This window comes from Podarcis pityusensis (genome assembly GCF_964106645.2).
Source record: "Podarcis pityusensis genome assembly, chromosome: 15".
Classification (NCBI taxonomy): domain Eukaryota; kingdom Metazoa; phylum Chordata; class Lepidosauria; order Squamata; family Lacertidae; genus Podarcis; species Podarcis pityusensis.
The window spans coordinates 3,249,956-3,276,084 of NC_138040.1; the positions used below are offsets into that span (position 1 = coordinate 3,249,956).

The 26,129-nt window shown below is 50.8% G+C and overlaps 1 protein-coding gene and 1 pseudogene across 3 annotated transcripts in view; one reads left to right on the plus strand and one right to left on the minus strand.

The window, feature by feature from the left end:
• LHFPL7 (LHFPL tetraspan subfamily member 7) overlaps positions 1 to 26,129 on the minus strand; it is an 80,608-nt gene that overhangs the window by 23,778 nt on the left and 30,701 nt on the right. The window lies entirely within an intron of this gene.
• Positions 1,015 to 4,538, plus strand: LOC308464570 (sodium/potassium-transporting ATPase subunit alpha-2 pseudogene; annotated as a pseudogene). Its single transcript has one exon. The product of its transcript is annotated as a sodium/potassium-transporting ATPase subunit alpha-2 pseudogene (transcript).

A 26,129-nucleotide genomic window follows, 5' to 3' on the forward strand; every position in this document is an offset into this window, starting at 1 on the left:
GGGTGACAGCGAGGTTTATTTAGGGGTCCTGGCGCTGTCAGGGAATGAATGCCTCATTCTTTGGGGGCTGTTCGCTTCGAAGAGGGAAGGAACAAAATAAGGGGGTTTTGTGTGTGTTTTTAAGGGACAGACAATCAAAGGGACGACGTGGGAGAGTCTCCCACGCCGAGACGTTGATTTCTGAAGCATAACTGGTTGCTTGTGGGTTCAGTAAAGGTGGCCAAGAATAGAAGCCCAAGAAGCCTGTTACCAAATCAGACCACTAGATCCACCTGGCTCAATACTGTATACTCTGGCTGGCAGCAGTTATCTGGATTTTCCCCAGCTGTGCCTGGAGACACATGGGACCTTCTGCATGTGAAGCAGGTGTTCTACTGCTGAGCCCCTAAAAATAAAGCTTGTGTTCTCCTGTTCTGGGGGGGTAGGAACCAATGGCTTCAAGATGCAAGAAAGCAGATTCTGAAAGAACATCAGGAATAACTTTCTGATAGTAAGAGCCCTTCGACTGTGGAAGAGACTCCTCCTTCAGGAGGTGATGAACACTCCTCCTTTGGAGGTTTTTAAGCAGAGGTTCTACAATTCTATGATCCCCCATGATTCTATGTTTTCAGTCCTCGTAGTTTTGAATGAAGGGCTGGTTTAAATAGGAACTTAGGAAACTGGCTTCTGCCAAGTTAGAGCATCAATGTCCATTCAGCTCAGTACTGCGTACACTGGCTGGCAGCAGCTCTCCAGGGTTTCAGACAAGGGGTTTATCCCAGCCGTGCCTGGAGATGCCACTGGGCATTGACACCATCTTTGTGGGCTGGGCCTTTGCTTGTTGCTAGGGCAGTGTGACATCACCATCGACAGGGGTTGGTTCCCAGTTGCTAAGAGCTGGGACTTGCATGATGCAACAATGCCAGGGGAGTGGGTGTGTCCTTGGTCACAAGGGGTGGGGCCACAGCTGCTAGGACACAGAAGCTTTGTTGGTTGGTGGTTAGGGGGCGTGGCCTCGCTTCTCCTTTTCGCCCTCTGTAGGAAAGGTGGGTAGGGCTGTTCCTTTAACAGGTGGCCTTTGGGCCAATCCTTCGCCTGCCGTTCACATCCTTTCTCTTGGCTGTGCTAGTGGAGGGGTGGAGCTCCTGGGAGGGGGCGCTCCTGGGGATCCAGGTCCCCTCCTTCCCCCAACTTGCCCGTCCCCCCTTCCTTCCTTTAACCCCCGCCCCACCAGAGCTGTGCCGCACGATACCGAGAGTGAGAGCTTGAGAGACAGGTGAGAAGAGGAGTGTCTTGCATCCATCATGGGGAAGCCAAAGGGCAAGAGTCATGAGAAACATACGCTGGACGACCTGAAAAAGGAAGTGGAACTCGAGGACCACAAGTTGACCCTAGAGGAAATCAGCAGAAAGTATGGGGTGGACCTCAGCAAGGGTCTGACCAGCGCCCATGCCGCGGAGATCCTTGCTCGGGAGGGGCCAAACAGCTTGACGCCTCCTCCCACCACCCCGGAGTGGGTGAAGTTCTGCCGGCAGCTGTTTGGCGGCTTCTCCATGCTGCTGTGGCTAGGGTCCATTCTCTGCTTCTTGGCCTACGGCATCCAGATCGTGATGGAGCCCTATGTCCTCAAGGACAACCTCTACCTGGGAATCGTGCTGACGGCCGTGGTCATTGTGACGGGCTGCTTCTCCTACTACCAGGAGGCCAAGAGCTCCAAGATCATGGACTCCTTCAAGCACATGGTGCCCCAGCAGGCCCTCGTGATCCGCGATGGGGAGAAGATGCAGATCTCTGTCGAGGATGTGGTGAGGGGGGATCTGGTGGAGATCAAAGGCGGAGACCGGATCCCCGCCGATTTGCGAATCATCTCTGCCAGCGGCTGCAAGGTGGACAACTCCTCCCTGACGGGCGAGTCGGAGCCGCAGAGCCGCTCCCCGGACTTCACCAACGACAACCCGCTGGAGACTCGCAACATCTGCTTCTTCTCCACCAACTGCGTGGAAGGCACGGCCCGTGGCATCGTCATCATGACGGGGGACCACACGGTGATGGGCCGCATCGCTTCCCTGGCTTCCGGCCTGGAGGAAGGCCCCACCCCCATCGCCAGGGAAATAGCGCATTTCATCCACATCATCACGGGCGTGGCCGTCTTCCTGGGTGTGAGCTTCTTTGCTCTCTCCATTGTCCTCGGCTACACCTGGCTGCATGCCGTCATCTTCCTGATCGGCATCATTGTGGCCAACGTGCCCGAAGGGCTGCTGGCCACAGTCACAGTGTGCCTCACCCTGACCGCCAAGCGCATGGCCCGCAAGAACTGCCTCGTGAAGAACCTGGAGGCCGTGGAGACGCTGGGCTCCACCTCCACCATCTGCTCGGACAAGACGGGCACCCTGACTCAGAACCGCATGACCGTCTCCCACATGTGGATGGACAACCAGATCCACGAAGCGGACACCACCGAGGAGCAGGCCGGGGCCATGTTAAACAAGCGCTCCCCAACATGGGCAGCCCTGGCTCGTATTGCGGGCCTGTGCAACAGAGCGGACTTCAAAGTGGGTCAGGAGGCAGTCCCCATCACCAAGAGGGAGACGACTGGGGATGCTTCCGAGTCCGCGCTCCTGAAATGCATAGAGTTGTCCGCTGGGCCCGTGGCAAAGATGCGGGAGAAGAATCCCAAAGTGGTGGAGATCCCCTTCAACTCCACAAACAAATACCAGCTGTCCATCCACGAAGCTGAAGACAAGCCCAAGGGCCACATCCTGGTGATGAAGGGAGCTCCCGAAAGGATCCTGGACTGCTGCTCCACCATTATGATCCAAGGGAAGGAGGTGAACATGGACAAGAAGATGCAAGCGGAGTTCCAGAAAGCCTACGATGAACTGGGCGGGCTGGGAGAGAGAGTGCTGGGCTTCTGTCACTCCTACCTCCCCGAGCGCCAGTTTCCCAGGAATTTCAAGTTTGACGCAGAGAAGGTCAACTTTCCCATCAAGCAGCTCTGCTTTGTGGGGCTCATCTCCATGATTGACCCGCCCCGAGCCGCTGTGCCAGATGCCGTGGGCAAGTGCCGGAGTGCCGGCATCAAGGTGATCATGGTGACTGGAGACCACCCGATCACGGCCAAGGCCATCGCCAGGGGCGTGGGCATCATCTCCGAGACAAGCGAGACCGTGGAGGACATAGCCGCACGGCTCAACATCCCCGTCAGTGAAGTCAACCCGAGGGATGCAAAAGCCTGCGTCATCCACGGCACCAACCTCAAGGACATGACCTCTGCGGACCTGGACAACATCCTCAGGAACCACGCCGAGATAGTCTTCGCCCGGACCTCCCCGCAGCAGAAGCTGATCATTGTGGAAGGGTGCCAGAGGCAGGGGGCCATCGTGGCCGTGACGGGCGATGGGGTGAACGACTCGCCGGCCCTGAAGAAGGCCGACATTGGCATCGCCATGGGCATCGCCGGCTCCGACGTCTCCAAGCAGGCCGCGGACATGATCCTCCTCGACGACAACTTCGCCTCCATCGTGACGGGTGTGGAGGAAGGCCGCCTGATCTTCGACAACCTGAAGAAGTCGATCGCCTACACCCTGACCAGCAACATCCCCGAGATCTCCCCCTTCCTGCTGTTCATCATCTTCAACATCCCTCTCCCTCTGGGGACCATCACCATCCTGTGCATCGACCTCGGCACGGACATGGTCCCGGCCATCTCCCTGGCCTACGAGGGCCCCGAGAGCGACATCATGAAGAGGAAGCCGCGGGACCCGAAGAAGGACAAGCTGGTGAACCAGCGCCTCATCAGCATGGCGTACGGGCAGATTGGGATGATGCAGGCCCTGGCTGGCTTCTACTCCTACTTTGTGATCATGGCGGAGAACGGCTTCCTCCCTCTCACCTTGCTGGGCCTCCGCCTGGACTGGGACGACAAGACCAAGAATGACCTGGAAGACAGCTACGGGCAGGAGTGGACCTACACGCAGCGCAAGGTGGTAGAGTACACCTGCCACACCGCCTTCTTCGTCAGCATCGTGGTGGTGCAGTGGGCCGACCTCATCATCTGCAAGACACGCAAGCTCTCCCTCTTCCAGCAGGGCATGCGCAACAGGGTCCTCATCTTCGGCCTCGTGGAAGAGACCACCTTGGCCGTCTTCCTGTCCTACTGCCCCGGGCTGGATGCGGCCCTGAGGATGTTCCCGCTGCGGGTCACCTGGTGGCTCTGCGCCCTGCCCTTCAGCGTGCTGATCTTCATCTATGACGAGATCCGGAAGTACCTCATCCGTCGGCACCCAGGGGGTTGGGTAGAGAAGGAGACGTACTACTGAACAGGCTGCCCAGGTGGGGTCTCCATGGGGCACGTCTCCCCAAGCACCCTTCACACAACTGCCATTGAGTGACGCGACCCGGACGACACTGGGTTGGCCAAGCCTACTTTGCTGCTTTTGCAAAGACCTTGCAGGTCTTGTGTTGCTTCCAGGGGGGGCAGGGAAGCCAAATTATTTCTTTAAAAAGTGAAGGGTGCACCTTGACCTTTGATCAATAAATGCTTTTGGAAAAATAAACAAGCCAAACGTGTCTCTCTCTCTCTCTCTCTCTCTCTCTCTCTCTGTCTCTGTCTCTCACCCCCTCTGCTGTCTTTCCAGTTCTTTCTTTCTTTCTGATTGAGTTCATCAAAATGTTTATGCACACAATGACTGCAAGAACAGTAACCTCCAAAATTTATTACAACCTGACAGCAGGAAAGGTCTACCATGTACAACATTCCATTTCCTCGCTTGAGAACTGACATAAGAGAAGCCCCTGCCGGATCATCCCCAGCCACAAGAAATCCAGGATCTAGTCACCAGCAGTGGTAGACTGCCCTAGAACATGGAAGTTCAGCTTTTTAAAACTCACCCATCAACAGACCATGAATTTGACTAGCACCCTCGCTTCAAAAAGGAAAGAGAGCAATCTAAGCCAGAGGCCATCAACTGCAGTGAACTGGCGAAAAGGAAAGCTTTCTTTGGGTCAACTCTAAAAACTACTGCCAAAGAGTTTCACTGGGCATCGCACACCCCACCTCAAAATTCTAGTATAAGGGTTGCCAACTTTTTGGAACCAGCGGGCACATTTCAAATATTGAGAGCGTGCTGCCTCTAACAGCTGAGGAGAGAGCATAGCCACTGTGGCTAGTCAACACTAGTAGCCTCCTTCTCTAAGAATTTGCCCAATCCTCTTTTAAAGCCATCCAAGTTGGTGGCCATCACTGCCTCTTGTGGCAGAGAGTTCCACAGTCTGTGCTGTATGAAAGAAGTCCTTTCTTTCCTCTGTCCCAGGCCTTCCAACATTCAGCTTCATGCTAGAACTCCCCACTGAAGGATGGTTCTCATCCTCCAGCACATTTCCCAAAAAACTCCGGCTGGAATTTTGGAAGTCCGGTGGAATTTGCAGAAGCAAACCAACAAAACAAATCTAGTTGTCTCCATGTCTGCAGCACAGGCAAAACTAAGGTTCCAAAACAGTTGTTTTGCTGCTAAAGCCCTCCAGTTTGCTGCTAAAACCCTCCACTCTCCCTCCTCCAGACTGGCAACCTGCCTGGAGGAGGGAGAGTGGGGGTGAACAGGCTGCATCTGGGAGACCAGAAGCCCCTGAAATTCATTTCCATCCACAGCAAACAGACACACTCCCTTGGTTTACATTAGATTGGGGTGTAGGCATGTGTAGGCAATGTGGTTTCTCCCCATTACCTCCTGACCTCTGGCCACGCTGATGGGGAGTGGAGTCCAGCACATCTGGAGTGCACTCTGTTGGTGATCCCTGGTCTAGATTTATTTATCTATGGTGGTAAAAGGAGTTAAACCACAGCTGTAAGCAAAGCAAATGTCTAAGAATAAAAAGGGGAGGTATCTCAGAGGAGAGGAAATCCCCCAATAATTTCCCCTGGAATCCTCTGCTTCCTAATTGGTTTGATTGCATTAAAAGACCCAACGGATCACTCTGTCTCCAGGCACCACCGCCATCCTGTTATCTAAGCTCACAGCTCCATGGCTGCCAGAAAGCCGTTTCCCCAGCTTACAGGAAACTGAGGGAGAGGAGTGTGATTTTCTGGTTTGTTAGGTGGGGCGGGAGGGCAATCGCTTTCTATTTCGGCACAGTGGAAATTAAATTCTCCCGCGCTGAGTACAGGCCTCCTCTCTCTCTCTCTCTCTCCCCCTCCCTGCCCGCTGCCCCTTTTACGAGTGACACAGAAAGCCAATTCACTCAGAGAGAGGCCGAGGTCGCGGAGGGTTCAAATATCGACCCACATACAGACCTCTGCGTTTTGTGCTGATGTTGGGTAAACGCACGCTGTCGCGGCCTTGCAAAATAAAAGTTACTAGTCCACACGCAGACACGACTCGCCTGCCTGTCCCTACGTTAGTCATCTCTGTCAAATCAAATAAAGAGGGAGGAGGAAAGCACAGGCTATTTTACCCATTAATACAAAAGCTAGCTACCTATGTCTGATCATCATGGCAAAAGGGAAATCATTCTGCACTGTAACTTCACCCCTTCCCTTCCAGCTGTCTTCGCATGGGGAGACCTGCCTTGAAATTTGAGAACTATTGGTTCAGCATTTTGTGTGTCCCCCCCACAAAAAAAACCCATCCTATGTATGCCCATGAATGGCCCAAGGAAGGGAAGTTTAAAGGTTTCTAGTAAGCACAATGGCAAGGACCTTGGTAGGAGAGCCAGGTTTAGGTTCAGGACCATGGACAGCACTCCTGCCGCTGAGACCAAGCATCCATGTTGTCTTAGCAAGAGCCTGGAGCCACTAGCTGAGGTTTAGCAGGTGTTGGATAGTCACAATTCCCCTCCTGACCAGCTAAAGGGACATTGCCTTTCCCTGCAGCTGCTAACTTCTTCAAGATAATGGGGTGTCTAGCTGCAGGGACCTCTCTTCAGGGATCTTTTGCGACCCCAAGGGGCCCACTGACCTGCCATCAGAGTCTGAAGGCAGCGTTGTCTCAGGGTGGAGGGGAAGTGGACTCTGGCGCCCAAAGACCAACACAGGGTGGACCAGGATGTAGATTTATCCCCGTCTCAGTGGTACAATTGCTGGTGGACTCTAACTCAGAGGAGTCCTGGTCTGGGACCATAACAGATGCCACACTAATATCATGCATGACTCATTTATTACATATTCACAAAGCCACATCAACCAACATTACAGGACACATCAGCTGGTCGGGGGGGGGGCTCATTGCTGAAACATTCCCCACCATTTTTTTAAAAGACTGGCAGGGGGAGACAAAGAAAAAAAGTGGCCTACATCGAGTGTGCACCTTGCTCCGGCGTGAACAGCTCACTGCCTTTTCAAATTTAATTTAATTTGAATGATAATTAAAACCTCGACAGATGCAAATGGGACCATCTGCATAGCAGCTGAGGTGGAGGGGGAAAGAGGTGGCGGATTTGGGGGAGGGGGCTGTCGTTAGTGCACAAGGCAGTCAGGATGGAGCGGGGGGGGGGTGTTGGACTGGATTGCGACAAACTCTAAATGCAATTGCACAGAAATGAAGCCTCGCCATGGGAAGGTAGCGATCACCGATAAAACAGTGGTTTCTAGCTAGATGAATGAGCCTTCCATAAAAGGAAGAGATCAAAAGCTTCCACTTTCAAAACAACCACCGTTCCGTTTCGTCTGGACTCAGGGAACTGTGGTTTTCTCTAGCTGTAATGAGTTAAAACAAACCCAGATCAGATTCTTTTCTTATCAGGTAATTCTGGGACTGCCTCTCCTGGTATGTCCCACGGAGGACCTTACGGTCTTCAAACAAAAACATCTTGGAGGTTCCGGGCCACAGGAAGGTTAGGCTGGCCTCAACCAGAGCCAGGGCTTTTTCGGCTGTCGCCCCGATCTGGTGGAACGCTCTGTCCCAAGAAACTAGGGCCCTGTGGGACTTGACATCTTTCCACAGGGCCTACAAGACAGAGCTGTTCCACCAGGCCTTTGGCCAAGACACAGTCTGACCCCCTCCTTTGGTAATCTTCACAGAACTCTAGCCCAATGGTTGCCATTAATTTGATTTTGAATTGATTTTAAAATGAATTGATTTTAGAATGCTGTGTTACTTTTATTGTTGTTAGCCGCTCTGAGCCCGGCTTTGGCTGGGGAGGGCGGAATATAAATAAAATTTTATTATTATTATTATTATTATTAGGGTTGTGCAACTTGTTCTCTGTTGCTGCAGAGGGGTGCTAGAGAGAGAGAGGAATGGGGACAGAAAGAGAAAGCAAAAAGAGGAAGAGAGAGAGAAGAAATGTGTGGCCCCCACCCACTCCTGACTGGAGCCCCCCCCTGCTACGCCAAAGAAAATGCACCCGCTCCTGATTTCAGAGCTTGCAGTGAACTTGCAAACAACGATCAGAACTGCAGCAAAACAGCGACGTAATTCTTTGAATTTTTTTGTAGTCAAACCAGAATCCAAGAGGAATTTGAGACAGAGAAGCCCTAAAAAGAGAATGTAATTGAGAGGACGGGAATACTGCTTCCTTACTCCAGCCTTACTCTGGGCCCCATTCTGCTATGACTCACATTTCCGGGACCCCGGCCCCACAGGTGCTCAGAATCACCCAGCAATTGCAACTTGGTAAAAGTTGGTCACCATGGGTACAGAAGTATAAGGTAACCAACAGGGATGAGGAACTCAGAGCCAGGGGCCAAATGCCATCCTCTCTAGCTGGGACACTCCATAAGCCACACCCTTTCTACACAGGCCACGCCCCTCACTGGTCCTGCTTTGCACCTTCCGTGAGAGTTTTTGCCTGTCTGGAAATATGTCCTTGAACTCAGAGAATGCCTTTTGCTTGTCTCAATGGAGGAGGGAGGAGGGGGGGCTAGGGGAAATTTGCATTCGTCGCCCTGCCCACTTTTGCCTCTGGCTCCACCCACCCACAACATGTGGACCCCGGAAAGTTGCCCAGAAGGGAAGGTGGCCCTCAGGCTGAAAAAGCCCCCCGCTCCTGCTGTACGGAAACACTTTGCACGTGCTCAGAAGCTAACTACATCTCTCTCACACAAACGTGCACTCCGCTGTTTGTTGCTCCCCAACCCTCAGTCGGGAAGCCGGACTTTGGTGGGGAAAGTGCTATGATTAATATAGATCGAGTTTGAGCCATTAAGCATTATCCCTTTGCCTCGAGCCCTGGAGTCAAATTGATTACCGAGTTACTTTTTAAAAGTAATATGATAGAGTGGTCTGCGGCGAGTTTTGAAACAAGGCCAGAAGACCCATTTCACAAATAACGCGTCCTTGCTGAGGGATTGCTTGGCCCCAGGAGGGGGGAGGGGAGGTAAAAGTGGGGAGGGGGCATTTCTGACTAGGATCGTTTAGGAGAGGCTACGACGCACCCTCAGATTTCGCCCTTTGCACGCAGGTCGAAGAAGCAAAAGGCAAAAACGAAGACGTCCCAGGCGTCTATATTTAGTTTTCTTCATCTGGAACCTGGGGGGTGGTGTAACAGATTGGTGCCTGCAAGCATCCTCACTCCCGATCGCTTCATCTGTGTGCCTCTTGTTTTGAGGGACGCAGGCGGGCGAGGAGGGGTGGGGGGGAAGTGCCCCCGCTCTCTCTAAGCGGCATCTTAACATGCGTGCAATTAGAAACAAGTGGCAAGAAGACAAGAGCGCCGCAGGCTGCGGCGTCTTCTGCAGCGACTCTCCCAAAGGGGCTGCTTTTCATCGCCCAATTTTGGCGCTGACAGGTGGCTGGGTTTGCTTTCTTCTCTTGTTAAGAAGGCTCAGAGCGGGGAGGGGAAACCTGCCAAATGGCCATGATCCAAGGAGGGGCTTTGGGGAAGAACATGAGGAGAGCCTAGCTGCTGGATCAGGCCAAGGGGGGCCCATCATCCTGTCCTTGCGTCGGCCAACCAGAGGCCCCCAATGGGAAGCCCACAAGCAACTTTCCCCAACTGCAGTTCCTTCCCAGCAACTGGGATGTAGATGCATTAATGCCTCCCGGCAGCCAAGGTAGAATATTGCCATCAGATTTTATATCACTTGTCTAGTTGTACACCTTTAGATGCCAGGCAAAAATGTTTCTCTTCAACCAGACCTCTGGCTGATTAACATCAGATACCCTTTTAAATGAGTTGTGAGAGGAAGGATTATTGGTTTGTTTTTGTTCTTATTTTTATTATGTGTTTTTATTTTTTATTTATTGTATTTTTATGTTGTGAACAGCCCTGAGAGATTATATAAATTGAAATAAATAATAATAATATTAATACAGTGGTACCTCAGGTTACATACGCTTCAGGTTACATACGCTTCAGGTTACAACCTCCGCTAACCCAGAAATAGTGCTTCAGGTTAAGAACTTTGCTTCAGGATGAGAACAGAAATCGTGCTCCGGCAGTGTGGCAGCAGCAGGAGGCCCCATTAGCTAAAGTGGTACCTCAGGTTAAGAACAGTTTCAGGTTAAGTATGGACCTCCAGAACGAATTAAGTACTTAACCCGAGGTACCACTGTAATAATAACAACAATAATAATAATAATAGACAGGCTCTAAGAACAGCAAACATATGTACCTGGTGTATGAACACACACAAGCATATACAATCAATCCTGCACAATGAGATACAATACAAAATACAAAAAAGAAGAAAAGTGAGTTTGCACAGGGATTAAACACCAATTTTAGGGGAGCTAAATAAACTGGAAATCACAGCAGATTAATGACTATTTCATCCAAAAGAACCACAAAATTCTTACTTTAAAAAAAGAAAAAGAAACAGAAAGCACACGAAAACGGTTAATATAAAAAGGCGGCCACGCTAGTGAAAGCCTTCTGAATAAAAACAACAACAAGACAATTCATGTTCTTTCTATACAAATTGGGCAACGGACTATTTTTATAAAGCAAAACTTTGCCATGACCTGCCTGGGCAGATGTATTAATAAAGCGATTCTGTTGCACAGGTTAGTAAACCGGGAGCTTTGCAAAATCACTGACGTGCCACATTAATTAAACTCGGTTGCTCGCCAAAAACAGACGCTTTAAACAATACCGCAAAGCTTGTGTACACATATTTTCCTGGATGGGCCCTCTGGATGTTCCCATCATCCCTGACCATTGACAGTGCTTGGTTGCATGGTTGATGGGAGTTGGAGCCCAAAAATGTTCAGAGCCACAGGTTCCCCCATCTCTGATCTACAAAGAGACATCTGGTTGGCCACTGTGAGAACAGGATGTTGGACTAGATGGGCCATTGGCCTGATCCAGCAGAGATCTGCTTGAGTTTTTATGTCCTGGGGGTGGGGCGTGTCGCTTGTTGGGTCAACATCCCAGCTTGCCCTCAGCCAACCAAGTCACCTGCTTGCCCTTTCACCCTTCCCTCCGCTCAGATTTAATTAGGCATGAAAAAATACAGCGGTACCTGTGGCTGCGAACAGGATTCGTTCCGGAGGCTCGTTCGCAACATTTTTGTTGTTGTTTGTTGTTTAGTCGTTTAGTTATGTCCGACTTTTCGTGACCCCATGGACCAGAGCACGCCAGGCACTACTGTCTTCCACTGCCTCCCGCAGTTTGGTCAAACTCATGCTGGTAGCTTCGAGAACACTGTCCAACCATCTCGTCCTCTGTCGTCCCCTTCTCCTTGCGCCCTCCATCTTTCCCAACATCAGGGTCTTTTCCAGGGAGTCTTCTCTTCTCATGAGGTGGCCAAAGTATTGGAGCCTCAGCTTCAGGATCTGTCCTTCCAGTGAGCACTCAGGGCTGATTTCCTGAAGAATGGATACGTTTGATCTTCTTGCAGTCCATGGGACTCTCAAGAGTCTCCTCCAGCACCAGAATTCAAAAGCATCAATTCTTCGGCGATCAGCCTTCTTTATGGTCCAGCTCTCACTTCCATACATCACTACTGGGAAAACCATAGCTTTAACTAGACGGACCTTCTTTATGGCCTAGGTTTGTCATTGTTCGCAACATTAAAAGAGCACAACCCGCAGCGGCACGTCTGTGCACGCGCAGGTTGCAATTCGCCGCTTCTGCGCATGACATCATTTTGCCTTCTGCGCACGCACGAGCGGCGAAACCCAGAAGTAACCCTTTCCAGTACTTCCGGGTTGCCACGGGACATAACCTGAAAGAACGTAACATGAAGCGGACATAACATGAAGTATGACTGTATGCCAGAAACGGTAACCCGAGTTCAGGTTCTACTTCTGCCAAGGAGAGCCAAGATAGCTCTGGCTGCCTTCTTTTTCTCTTTCCTCAAAGCCCTCGGATGTTGCCTTCAAGGTCAAGACAGAGTCCGCCTCAGCCCACCAGCTCCTGTGTGCTGCTCCCCATTCCCTCCTGAGCTGCTCTGAACCGTTGCTGCTTAGCAGCAATTAACTACAATCTGTTCTTTCTGCTTGCTGTCTTGGAATTTTTTTTTAAATATAGAAAATTAATCCATCCAAGGATATCTCTGCTTTCCTCTCCCACCCTTAGAAACACCCTCTCCTGTCAAAAGTGAAGGAGACCATTTTGCTTAGGAAAACCGTCCACGTCTTCAACCTCATCGAAATTTTCCTCCCGCCCGGGTGAAACCTGTCAATACATCAAAGACTCATCTTCACCTATAAGCTTGTAATTATCAAAGCAACATGCCGGGAGGATCAAATGAGCCCGTGTGGGTTTTTGGCGCTGCTTTCCCAAGCCCTCTTGCACCAATTAAAGAACACGCCCAAGGTCTGATCTTCTAAGGGCACCATTGCCAATTTGCAAACCTAAAATAAAAAAGGGAGCCCAGGGTGAACGTGGAGATCTACCAAGCAGGGTGAACAAGGTCATGTGCCAGAACGCAGGTGGGGCAAAGTTTCTCCCTGCCCCAGAGCGGTTAATGAATGCTGGAATTTGTGACTCCGTGGTCCTGATCCTGCAGCCACTTGGAAGGCCAATGTTTTGGAGTACGGCAGGCAAAGTAGTTGCTGTACAGAATCCAAGGCAGCATTGAACTCAACTACTTCGGACTGCAGGTGGGAGAGTATTATGGGGGAAATTCTCCCTGGAAACAGAAATTAGTGTACTGTGGAGTCAGCTAGGTAAGTTCATTTCCTCTCCTGATGCACTAAGCCATGGGTAGGCAAACAAAGGCCCGGGGGCCAGATCCAGCCCAATCGTATTCTCAATCCAGCCCATGGACGGTCTGGGAATCAGCGTGTTTTTACATGAGTAGAATGTGCCCTTTTATTAAAAATGCATCTCTGGGTTATTTGGGGGGCATAGGAATCTGTTCATTTCCCCCCCCCCTTCAAAATATAGTCTGCCCCTGCCAAGGTCTGAGGGACAGTGGACCGGCCCCCTGCTCAAAAAGTTTGCTGACCCCTGCGCTAAGCTTTCTGCTTGCAGAAGTAACTTGTCATTCAAAAGGGATCCTAGCCCCCCAAAACCACTAGCAACACGAAGGGGTGTGTTCCCCCTTACCATCTTGTTTTTTGTGCACATTCGGGCCAAACTGGACCCACATATACAGGAGTGAGAGAAACAGAGAGTGACAAGGCATGGTGCTGGACAATCTTAAAAATTACCCAAATTACACCTCGGCTTGAGATAGAAGAGTAGCTGCATTAATTAACTAAACCACAGAGCCTAGGACTTGCCAATCAGAAGGTCGGCAGTTCAAATCCCCGCGATGTGGCAAGGTCTCTGCTCCTACCAACCTAGCAGTTCGAAAGCAGTCCCGCTCTGGCGGGAAGGTAAACGGCGTTTCCGTGCGCTGCTCTGGTTCGCCAGAAGCGGCTTAGTCATGCTGGCCACATGACCCAGAAGCTGTCTGAGGACAAACACCGGCTCCCTTGGCCTATAGAGTGAGATGAGCGTGCAACCCCAGAGTTGTCCACGACTGGACTTAACGGTCAGGGCATAGCTGTCAACTTTCAGATTTGAAAATAAGGTATCAGCAGCCTCGAAAATAAGGGATCAGCAGCCTCACCTATCCTGGAGACAGTCTACAGGATATCTAACAATCTGGGACAGCAGTGGGAAGCAGTGGGAAACGGTGCTGGAATAAGGGAATTTCCCGCAAAAAAAGGGTAAGTTGACAGCTATGGGTCAGGGGTCCCTGTACCTATATTATTATTAATTATTATTATTGCTTATATGGTGCCCCTCTGAATGGGTTGCCCCAGCCACTCTGGGATGCTTCCAAAAAAAATGTTAAAACACACCAAAAAGCCCCTCAGACATTAAAAAAACCTCCCTGAACAGCGACAGTGGCTATCCAGGATTTCAGGCAGGGAGTCTTTTTCCCAGCCTTTTCACCCAGATCGGACCTGGGACTTTCTGCATGCAAAGCAGATGTTCTGCCACTGGCCTGCATCCCAAATGCCGAAAGGGCATCAAGTTGCACTGGCAGTGAAGCAGAATGGCATCGGGGGGGGGGGGGGGTCTCTAAATTCGGTCAACTGCCATCTGTCTCTTTGATCAGTTCAAGCCTTTCACTCAATCACCAAAGGGGACAGATAATTAAAGGCAGGGAGGTGTTTAAACACCTCCCCACAGGAGACGAAGAAACAGAGATCACAGAGGCGAAGCAAAACTCCCCATTCAAAAGACTGACAGGCGGCTCAGATCTTGCAGAGACAAATTTGACAAAAGGCTCTCCCCACCTGCAAGCGCCAAGATCCAAGGACCCTTTTTTCCTTACTCCCGAAGGAGAGTCAAAACGGCCCCAGGGCATCTGCACAAATCTGCTTGCGTGGGGGCAGATGTCTCTTGTGCACGTGCTCAGCCAAAAAATGAGAGGACCGCACACTACAGCAACTTGCAGGGAATTTCTTTCAATTGCCCCTGCCCAAGAAGAGGTTCCCAGTGGGCCACGCACCCAACAGGGAAAGAAAGAGGGGGGAAAGGTGGCGCTTTTCACATGCAGAGATTCCCCTCGGAGGCAGAGAACTGGGTCAAAATTTCCATCCCAATTATCACAATCTCCCAAGTGACAAAACCTTCTCTCGCTCTGTTCCCATATTTTCTAGTGGTGGGGGTGAGGTTCACCTTGTTCCAGCTTGATGGGGATTTTAAAAGTTCGTAACTTAACTCAGCGCGTCCTTTGGTGTTAGAACAATAAAGGTAAAGGTACCCCTGACCGCAAGGTCCAGTTGCAGACAACTCTGGGGTTGCGCGCTCATCTCGCTCTATAGGCCGAGGGAGCCGGCATTTGTCCACAGCTTCCAGGTCATGTGGCCAGCATGACTAAGCCGCTTCTGGCAAACCAGAGCAGCGCACGGAAACGCCGTTTACCCTCCCGCTGGAGTGGTACCTATTTATCTACTTGCACTTTGACGTGCTTTCGAACTGCTAGGTGGGCAGGAGCAGGGACCAAGCAACGGGAGCTCACCCCGTCACGGGGATTCGAACCGCTGACTTTCTGATCGGGAAGTCCTAGGCTCTGTGGTTTAGACCACAGCACCACCGCATCCCTGTTAGAACAATAGCAGACCCACAATTCTGCAGGTGCCTGGAGAAAATGTGTTTTATTATCAGCTGTAGTTTGTTCCAAGCATTGCAACCGGGATAGATACTGGCAGAATATATATTAATGTGGATCATGCCAGACCAGGTTGTTGGGCCGATCAGAGACAGCCGTTCTCTAGAAACCACCCACCATCCCTGGTTTGTCAGACATGCTGGCTGGGGCTGATGGGAGCTGAGAGCACAATATCTGCAGGGCACCACGCAGGCCTCCCCTGCTAACCCACCTTAGCCCATGGCACTCCATGCTCTGGTAACGTCCAGGCTGGACTACTGCAATGAGCTCTATATGGGGCTGCCCTTGAACACACCTCAGAAACTTAGGAACCCTACTGGGCAAAAGAGGCATTTACATTTGTCGCCCATGTTGACCTCCAGAGGGTCACCCAGAAGGGAGCGCAGCCCTAGGAGTTAATCCGGATCCAGAGCCTGAAATCCACCAACACAGGGCCTAATCCGCCAGGGACTGCCTTGGCGAATGCTTTGCAGAAACAAAGAGTGTGATGAGGTCTGGAGAAAAGAAGCCTCGTCAGCATCGCCATCCAATATAATCTGTCGAATTAATGTGCCTTTGCTCTCTCTCGCTCTCCCTCCGCTGCCATTGCTCCCCAATGCCCTGTGCTAACATCAACCCCCCAGCTCTCCAAGCAGCTGGCAGCCTTTATTAAGCTAATGGGATACTGCAAATGGTCTCCTATTAAGATGATGAATTCAAGATGGCCAACATGCCCCATTAGAATAATGGCCTAAATAACAGCCATCTCAGAGAACGTTAGCATCTGCAGAGAGGGAGAGAAAGAGAGCAAAAGAGGCGTTTGTGTCCTCCTGTTATTGCAAAACAAGGATTTCCCAGCTTCTTTCCTCCCTAGTAGGTGAAATCTAAGATTAGGATCAAAGGGTGAGGGGTCTATCCTCCCCACAGCGCTCCACAATCACCTGGGAGATGCCTGGGGCCACTCCTGTTTATTCCAAAAAATATTTTTTTAACATACACAGAGGGAATATCGAAACTCTGTACTTGGAAATCAAGCCCACAGCCAGTAATCGTTCTGAGCGCCGTGCAGAATCTGCAGTTTGAATAATTTAGGTGGGCCCTGGCTAGTCGGAGGGCTGGAGATAGAAAGGGCAGTGCAATAGAGCCCTCTAAGCCATATCCCCAAGTGGTGCCCCATCTGTCAATCAACTGAGGCTGGGTGGCCCCGCCTACCTAGCAAAGCTGGTCTGGGGAGACAGAGACGCCCCACCTTTGGACCAAAAGCAACGAGAGCTGGGTTCGAATCCACATTTAACTGCAAAGCTCAGTGGGTGACCTTCTTGGGTTACTAGCTAAGCGTCAGCCTAACCCAACTAGCAGGGCTGTTGTGAGGATTAAAAAGGGGGGAGACCGTAGATCTCTGGAAGAAGGGAGAGGTTTGTATACATTTAAAAATGGCAAATTGTACCTGCCACAAAATATTGTAGTGAGGAGTGCTCCAGTTCTGGGTGCCAGCCAGGTTTGCTCTTTCTAGCACGTGCTATTGCACCTCCCTCCCTCCCTCCCTGGCTGCCTTCCCCTTTACTCGAAAGTGAGTCCTACTGAATTCAATGGGGCTTGCTCCCAGTAGGTGGGGTTGGGGCCGCAAGCTAAGGAGCTATGCTTGGCGCGCGTGTGTGTGTTTTTTAAAGTAGGTGGGCAGAGAGACCCACATCCACTGAAAGAGAGAGAGAGAGAGAGAGAGAGAAGGAGGGAGGGAGAGAGAGAGAGAGGGAGAGAGAGAGAGGGGGGGGGAGGGAGAGAGAGAGAGAGGGATATCTGCCTAGCCATAAAAGGTACTTTCACAAGGCCATACACTGTACTTAGGCGAAACAGACGACCCTCCATGGAATTGGGATTCCGAAAACATCTCAGATATCAGATTCATTTAACCGGATTAGTCTTCTGGGATGGGATTATTAGGTCCATTGCGCTTTCCCCTTCCTCAGCCCCCCCCCATTACAATCCCATGGGGAATGGGGGGGCGGTTTCACAGAGGCATTCCCGCCTCAGTAAGATCTTAATGAATGGTGTCTTGTGGGCGGATGCCGGCAGGACGGTAATTAATGTAGTCATTCTCCATCGCTTGGAGAAACTCTTTATCTGAAGCAGGAATGGACAGACCCATCAATTCCACTTTCCCTCTGCTACTTTCCCTCTTTTAAATTCCGTTCTCCCTATTTCCAAACCGCTCGGCAGATCTCCCGGTGAAAAGATCGCGCAAAAACTCGCAGGCGCCCTTCCTTAACAGATCCATTTGGGGGGATGCAATCGTGCCTTTAAAAAGATGCATCCTTCTGCATGAAATTTCCCCGATGGCAAAGAGACTTTTGAGTATACTTTTCGGTGAAAATGTTTTGGATCAGAGGTAGGAGAGGCCAGAGTGAGCCCCTAACATAAGGCTAGCCATGGCACAGAATTAAAAAAATTCCCAGTCTCTCTTGCATGTACATATACACACCCATAAACTTGCCACCCTACCACTTTCGTTCTTTCTTTTTTACGCAGATGCTGACCAGGCGGAGTGAAATTGTCAAGCCTCCCCCATAAAGATATATTCATTACAGAGAGGAAAGTCGCTTTTCTGAGCCGCGTGGTTGCAGCCGACTTCCTCGATCCCAGCCCTGCACTCCAGGGAATAGTCTCTCGCTCTCTCCGCCTGTCAGCGCTGTGATTAAAAAAGAAATCCCACAAAGCGGGTCTTCCAGCACAAGCCGACAAAAACAGGAAAGCGCAGCTCCGAGGCGAAGTTGCGTCGTCACTGCGAGGAAGGGCGCACGTGGGCTCCAGGGTCACGAGTTCAAATCCTGTGCTCCTCCTGTGGGACCCTGCCACACGCAGTGCTAAAGAGCCGCTGCCTGGCAGAGGACAGAGCGCTGGATCTGAGCCAGGGTTCAAATGCCCACTCAGCAGTGAAGCTCAGCCCAGCCGCTCTCAGTCCTAGCTACCTTGAAGGGTTGTAGAGAAGGGATTGAACCTGGGACCTTCTGGATGCAATGCAGGGGCTCTACCAGCTGAGCTACACCCTTCCCTAAACGTACATAAGGACCATATCCAAACTCTAATCAATAATAATAATAATTTATTTATACCCCACCCATCTGGCTGGGCTTCCCCAGCCACTCTGGGCGGCTTCCAACAAATTATTAAAATACAGTAACGCATCAATCATTAAAAGCTTCCCTAAACAGGGCTGCCTTCCGATGTCTTCTAAAAGTCTGGTAGTTGTTGTTCTCTTTGACATCTGGTGGGAGGGCGTTCCACAGGGCGGGTGCCACTACCGAGAAGGCCCTCTGCCTGGTTCCCTGTAACTTGGCTTCTCGCAGTGAGGGAACCGCCAGAAGGCCCTCAGAGCTGGACCTCAGTGTCCGGGCAGAACGATGGAGGTGGAGACGCTCCTTCAGGTATACTGGACCGAGGCCGTTTAGGGCTTTAAAGGTCAGCACCAACACTTTGAATTGTGCTCGGAAACATACTGGGAGTCAATGTAGGTCTTTCAGGACCGGTGTTATGTGGTCTTGGCAGCCACTCCCAGTCTAGCTGCCGCATTCTGGATTAATTGTAGTTTCCAGGTCACCTTCAAAGGTAGCCCCACGTAGAGTGCAATGCAGTAGTCCAAGCGGGAGATAACTAGAGCATGCACCACTCTGGCGAGACAGTCCGTGGGCAGGGAGGGTCTCAGCCTGCATACCAGGGGGAGCTGGTAAACAGCTGCCCTGAACACAGAATTGACCTGTGCCTCTATGGACAGCTGCGAGTCCAAAATGACTCCCAGGCTGCGCACCTGGTCCTTCAGGGGCACAGTTACCCCATTCAGGACCAGGGAGTCCTGCACACCTGCCAGCCTCCTGTCTCCCCAAAACAGTACTTCTGTCTTGTCAGGATTCAACCTCAATCTGTTAGCCGCCATCCATCCTCCAACCGCCTCCAGACACTCGCACAGGACATTGACGGCCTTCACTGGTTCTGATTTGAAAGAGAGGTAGATAACACATATACCAGTTATCCAGAACAGTCAAAATATTCTGATGATAGTCAGGTAACTTTAAAACACACACACACACCTTAAAATTTTCACACATTAAACTCAAAACAGAAAATCAGCTGATATCCTTTTTTCCTGCTGCTCTGGAGGGTAGGACCTATGGCTTCAAATTACAAGAAAGGAGATTCCAACTAAAAAAGAAGAGCTTTCTGATGGGAACAGGCGTTCGGCAGTGGAACCGTCTCCCTCGGGAGGTTCATTGGAGGTTTTTAAGCAGAGGTTGGACGGCCCTCTGTCATGGATGCTTTAGCCAAGATCCCTGCATTGCATGGGGTTGGGCTGGATGACCTTTGGGGTCCCTTCCAACTCCACAATTCTATGGTTCTTCATATAAAAAGGTTTGGCAGCAGCTTCTAAGCATCTCGCACAACTAGTCAGGGAGTGAGTTATGTTGGGGGTTGGCCGTGGCTGTTGTGCATGCTGAATTTTCAGTTTTTTCTCGCCCCTTTCATTAATTTTTTTTTTTTTTAAGTGTTACACTTCTCCAGCCCTCGGGGCTACTCTGAACCTGCCAATTCTTCCCTCTTGTTCCTCAAGAGTCCTATTTCGGCTCCATTCCCATTGTCACTTGCCACTTGAGTTTGCTATTATCCGGAGCACACAACTGAGTGCTCCCCCTTCTGAATAACTCACTGGTGTGCGGTTATTTTCCCCCTCAACTCTCCCCTCCATCCCGTTCCTTGCAAAACAGTCACACGTGATTGCGGGGCCCTCGTGAAAGCACCGCTGTAAAGAGAGCGATCCAGTCCGACGCTTCGGTAGGATTCGCTCCGTGAACCTTTCTCTTCGTAAAACACGGCGATGGCAGCGCCCTCTCTTCGCTGTTGTAAACATGCGGCAGGGCAACTCAGAAGAACGGCACTCGCTGGGGGAGGGCCGTGTGTGTGTGGTGGAAATGGCATTCTAATCCTCCTTGGTTGAAAGGGAGACTCTCTCCGAAGGGCAGTAATTCAACCTATTAAACGCCTGGACGGAGTTGGCCATCTGCTAACGGTCTTTGAGGAATACCACTGCATAATTCAATAAAAGAAAACCAGAGCGGTGGGGGCAGCGAGAGAGGGGGGGGGAAGGCTCTGCTTTCATTGAATCATAAGTCACCGCTGAAGTAATTATATTTTTTATATCCCTATCAGAAGGCAACAGGGTTTATCGGTTTTACTGGCTTCCCAAAGCAATCCGACTGCTCCACCAAGGTCACGGGGGGGGGGGGGGGAGATCCAGGCTTAACCCTTCCTCATCCACCAAGAAAAAAAGCCCGGAGAATGATGGGTTCAGCTTTCGAAAGCCATATTGGACAAAAGAGGCCTTTGATAATTCGGCCAGCCTACCCAGAATCCTTTGCAAAGAAGTCGAAAGCCATGCACCTGGCCATTGGCGGGGTATTTAGGGCAAAGCAAAAAAGAACCCCTTCGTGTTCAGAAGCTGTGGAAGTGTGTACTTGGGGGGGGGGTATTTATGAGCAGGTGGTGGCAAATTTCGCGGGCGATGGAACAAATTAATCATGTTGCAGAAACAGAGCATTTGACTCTTTTATACGTATTATGTATGTGATTTAGCATATTATGGGTTATTGTCAATGCTAGCCCTACTCAGAGCAGACCCATTGAAAACAATGGACATAACTAACCTGGGCCCATTAATTTCAGTAGGTCCTCTCTGAGTAAAACTTAGCTGGCTACAACCCAATTAAAATTGGACTCACTAGCAACTTGAGTGGCTTGGACGTAAATGAGCGCCTGACACAAAAAGCAATTTAAAACTCAAATAGGTCCAAACTGCCTAAATCTGCGTATAAATCTGGGTAAAACAGACTCCTCCTTTGCCCCTAGGTGTGAGAGTCCATGTTGGGGTGGGTGTGTCTGTCTGTTGTCACTGCAAGTTCATTGGTTCCTTCCGTGAGTGGGCGGCTTGCGAGCGACGTCAATGGCACAATCCCCAATTGGTGGGCACTGGTGGTGTTTCAAAGGACTGTTTGTGTGTTGCTAAATTTGCGGTTCTCTATGTTGTTGTCCTCGCACCCCCAACACCTGAGCAAGCATGGGATACAGCGGGTATCCCATAAGGAACGCGGGTGGCACTGTGGGTTAAACCACAGAGCCTAGGACTTGCCGATTAGAAGGTCGGTGGTTCGAATCCCCGTGATGGGGTGAGCTCCCGTTGCTCAGTCCCTGCTCCTGCCAACCTAGCAGTTCAAAAGCACATCAAACTGCAAGTAGATAAATAGGTACTGCTCCTGCGGGAAGGTAAACGGCGTTTCCGTGCACTGCTCTGGTTCGCCAGAAGCGGCTTAGTCATGCTGGCCACATGACGCGGAAGCTGTACGCCGGCTCCCTCGGCCAGTAAAGCGAGATGAGCGCCGCAACCCCAGAGTCGGCCACGACTGGACCTAATGGTCAGGGGTCCCTTTACCTTTACCTATGTTGTTGTCCCCGCACCCCCAACACCTGAAGAAGCATGGGATACAGCAGCCATTATGGCACAATAGCTTCCCCCCACCCCCAAGGGTAAGGCAAATATGGGATTGCTCTGGTAGAGGTATTTCTGGCAGATATTGGAGGCAATAAATTACCTCCGAACATTATGGACAGATATCCTATGAGAATATATGCATCAATGGCGGAATTAATGAAGCCTCCAGCTGCAAAACAAAATACGGAGGTACAGACAGAAGACGGTCCAATATCTCTGATAAGAACTGGATACCATCTTCCATCGACTGACGCACTTATTGGATCTGTTGCATTCTAATGGTTCATAAGAACACAGGAGAGCCTGGCTGCTGGATCAGGTCATGGGAGGCCCATTTAGCCAAGCATCCTGGTCTCACAGTGGCCCACTTGCATGTGAATAGACACTCCGTCCTCATTTGTGGCATTCTAGTTATAGGGCCTATAACTAGAATGCCACAAATGAGGACGGAGTGTCTATTCATATGCAGGTTATAGGGCCTCAGACGCGGGTGGCACTGTGGGTTAAGCCACAGAGCTTAGGACTTGCCGATCAGAAGGTCAGTGGTTTGAATCCCCGCGATGGGGTGAGCTCCCGTTGCTCAGTCCCTGCTCCTGCCAACCTAGCAGTTTGAAAGCACGTCAAAGTGCAAGTAGATAAATAGGTACCGCTACAGCGGGAAGGTAAACGGCGTTTCCGTGTGCTGCTCTGGTTCGCCAGAAGCGGCTCAGTCATGCTGGCCACATGACCCGGAAGCTGTACGCCGGCAGCCTTGGCCAATAAAGTGAGATGAGCACCGCAACCCCAGAGTCGGACACGACTGGACCTAATGGTCAGGGGTCCCTTTACCTTTTTAGTTATAGGGCCTAGCAGCAAAAGGCCTGCTTCTGAGGTTGCCAGAGCCATCCGCCTGAACCATTTTGGAAACAGCTGGCTGGCTTGTTGGACCTTGCCTGTTCTTGTAAAGCCAGGGCAGGGAGCCTGCAGCTGCCCAGATGTTGCAAGGCAGCCAACTCCAGGAACAGGAAACCTGTCCCACGTTGCTTATTCAAATCTTTCCAAGAGCCAAAAAGAAATAAAAGCAGCGCCCATCTTATTTTGATGTGCAAAATATTTAATAAAAATTTTAAATGGCAGGGTGGGGGGGGGAGAGAGAGAAAGGCAGCTGCATCTAGATTTAAAGATGTGGCAAAACCCCACCAACCCCACCACTCTGTTTCACATGCAAGCATACCATCTTCCTTCAAAAACTAATTTTAGTAGCCCTTTGCATTTCTGGAAGGCAGCCCAGAACGGAGGCAGTCTGGCATAAGAACCAGGCACACACACACACACACCATGCCCAGGAAAAAGAAGGGAGCAGTAGATATTTCTCTGCCACCCACTTTGAGGAAGGCGAAGCCACAGCATTTGTGAGAGCTGTAGGGATACTGCAGAGACGTCTGGAGGTGTGTTTGGCCAGGAAACGTTCCCTCGGGCAGAAGGCGGTTTGGGAAGACACCCCCCCTTCCCTACTCCTCTCCTCTGTTCAACCTCTTCGCAGCAACCCCCAGCTCCCCAAAATCTGCAATGGGGAACCTATGGGCCTGTGGGTGTTGCTAGACACCAACTCCTGTCAGCCTAATGGCCTTGACCAGGCGTGATGGGAACAATTTCTTGACATATTTGTTTCTTCCTGCTGTGGAGGGTAGGACTCGAACCCAAGGCTTCAAGTGACAAGAAAGGAGATTCTGACTAAACATCAGGAAGAACGTTCTGACAGTAAGAGTTGTTTGGCAGTGGAACAGACACCCTCGGGAGGTTGTGGCCTCTCCTTCCTTGTAGGCATTTAAGCAGAGGTTGGGTGGCCCATTGTCACGGATGCTTTAGCTGAGATTCCTGGGTGACTTATGTCTAAATAGGGTCTGTTCAAAGTAAAACATAGGCCCCTTCTGCTCTATATATTTAAAGCCATATCACAGCTTTGAGTAGCTGTGCCTTCCCTCTAAGACTCCTGAGAATTCCAGTTTTTTTAAGAATATATAAAAAAAAAAAATGTCCAGTAGCACCTTAGAGACCAACTAAGTTTGTTCTTGGTGTGAGCTTTCGTGTGCATGCACACTTCTGAGTTGTTAGGAGACACACACCCCTCACAAACCCCTCAGAAGGACTGACTGTTAAACCACTGTTAAAAATGGCATCATAGTCCTTTAAATATATACTGCAGGCAGGGCCTTGAATACAACCCGCGTGAATTAATGCAGGGAGAGAGGTCTGGGTCTCAGAGCTTGTGTGAAGTTCATTCTACTGAATCCCAGGCTGCCCACCACTGGGATGAGAGAGAGTAAGGAACGGCTATTTGGAGGAGACAAGAGGAGGCAGCTAAACGTGAGTTTTGAGATGTCCCTCTGTAACGACCAGAAGGAACAGCGTCACTTCCCAGCAGCCGCATAAAAACAGACCTGCCACAGGAGTTGATGCATAAACAGGAAGCTGGGAGAGGACTATTTTTACTGACAACGGGGAGGAAATGCTGTCGAGGCCTCCACCACAGTAGCCCCTTAGAAGGGTTGGCACAGCTTTGCTCACTCCAGGGAGGGGATTGCTGTGAAACCACCATCATCTACGAAAAACAAGGAGTTCCAACAGCAGGAATTTGCTTGGCCAGGAAGGGATATCTGCTCCCTGAAATTAGGAGCTGCCTTATTGGGAACGCGGGTGGCACTGTGGGTTAAACCACAGAGCCTAGGACTTGCCGATCAGAAGGTTGGCGGTTCGAATCCCGGCGATGGGGTGAGCTCCCATTGCTCGGCCCCTGCTCCTGCCCACCTAGCAGTTCGAAAGCACGTCAAAGTGCTAGTGGATAAATAGGTACTGCTCCAGCAGGAAGGTAAACGGCGTTTCCGTGTGCTGCTCTGGTTCGCCAGAAGCGGCTTAGTCATGCTGGCCACATGACCCGGAAGCTGTACAAGATGAGCGCTGCAACCCCAGAGTCGGTCATGACTGGACCTAATGGTCAAGGGTCCCTTTACCTTTACCTTATTCTGAATTGGGGCATTGCCCAAGAGCTGTAGACTGGACCGAGCTTGATGGAGCATTGGTCTGGCTCAGGAAAAAGCAGCCTCCTCCTTTAACCCACCCTTGATTCAGAACCATGAGGGCTGGAGTCTTGGTTTTTGTTGTTGAAGAGCACCTGCTTGGCAGGCAGAAGGTCCCAGGTTCAATCCCTAGCAGTGTCTTCAGGTACAGCTGGGGAAGATTCATAGACTCATATAACTGCAGAGTTGGAAAGGGCCCCCCAATGGTCATCTAGCCCAACCCCCCACAATGGAGGAATCACAGCTAAAGAATCCCTGACAGGTGGCCGTCCAAGCTCTGTTAGAAAACTCCACTGAAGGAGAGCCCACCACCTTCCAAGGTCACAGATGCATAGCTTTCCCGAAACCCTGGATAGCTGCTGCCAGTCAGTGTAGATAATACTGAACTAGGTGAGCCAATTGAACTCCGCATATAAGGCAGTAAATAAGGCAGATATGAAAGTCACCTGTTCATTCAGAACTTTGAGGACTAGACTCTTGCTTTATTTTGAAGGAAGGGATCAGAACCCAGTGGGACAGTATCTGCGTTGCACACAGAACATTCCAGCTTAAATCCCCAACATCTGCTGGTAGGGCTGAGAATGTCTCCCCATCTGAAACCCTGGAGAGCTGCTGCCAGTCAGTGCTGATAACCACCAGCTAGATTCCCCAAGGGCCTGACTCCGTATAAAGGCAGCTTCTCGTTTTCCTAAATCCTTTCTTAGCCGCATGTTTGTTCAAATTGTACGCAGCAGAAACATCAAGGGCCGAAGCACAACTGAACAGCATCCAACACGTTATCCCAAAAAAATATTGGGGGGGGGTGAGGTATGCTCCCACTCCCTGAAGGCTATGGGGTGGGATGGGGAGACGGGAGGCGGCGGCTGCTGCCCCACAGCAATTCCCTCCCCACCCCCTGAGCCACACTTCGCACCGGCTCGCTGTTGGCTCCCGAAAGCCACCCGTCAAGAGCCATTCTGGTTCAATTACCTCTCTGATTAATATATTTATCAAGGCAAAAAATGAATCACGGGTTCAGTCCTTGCGCTGTCATGGGTGACAGATGGGCCACTCTCCACCCACCCATTAAATTCCTCTCTTCGCTCCCTCC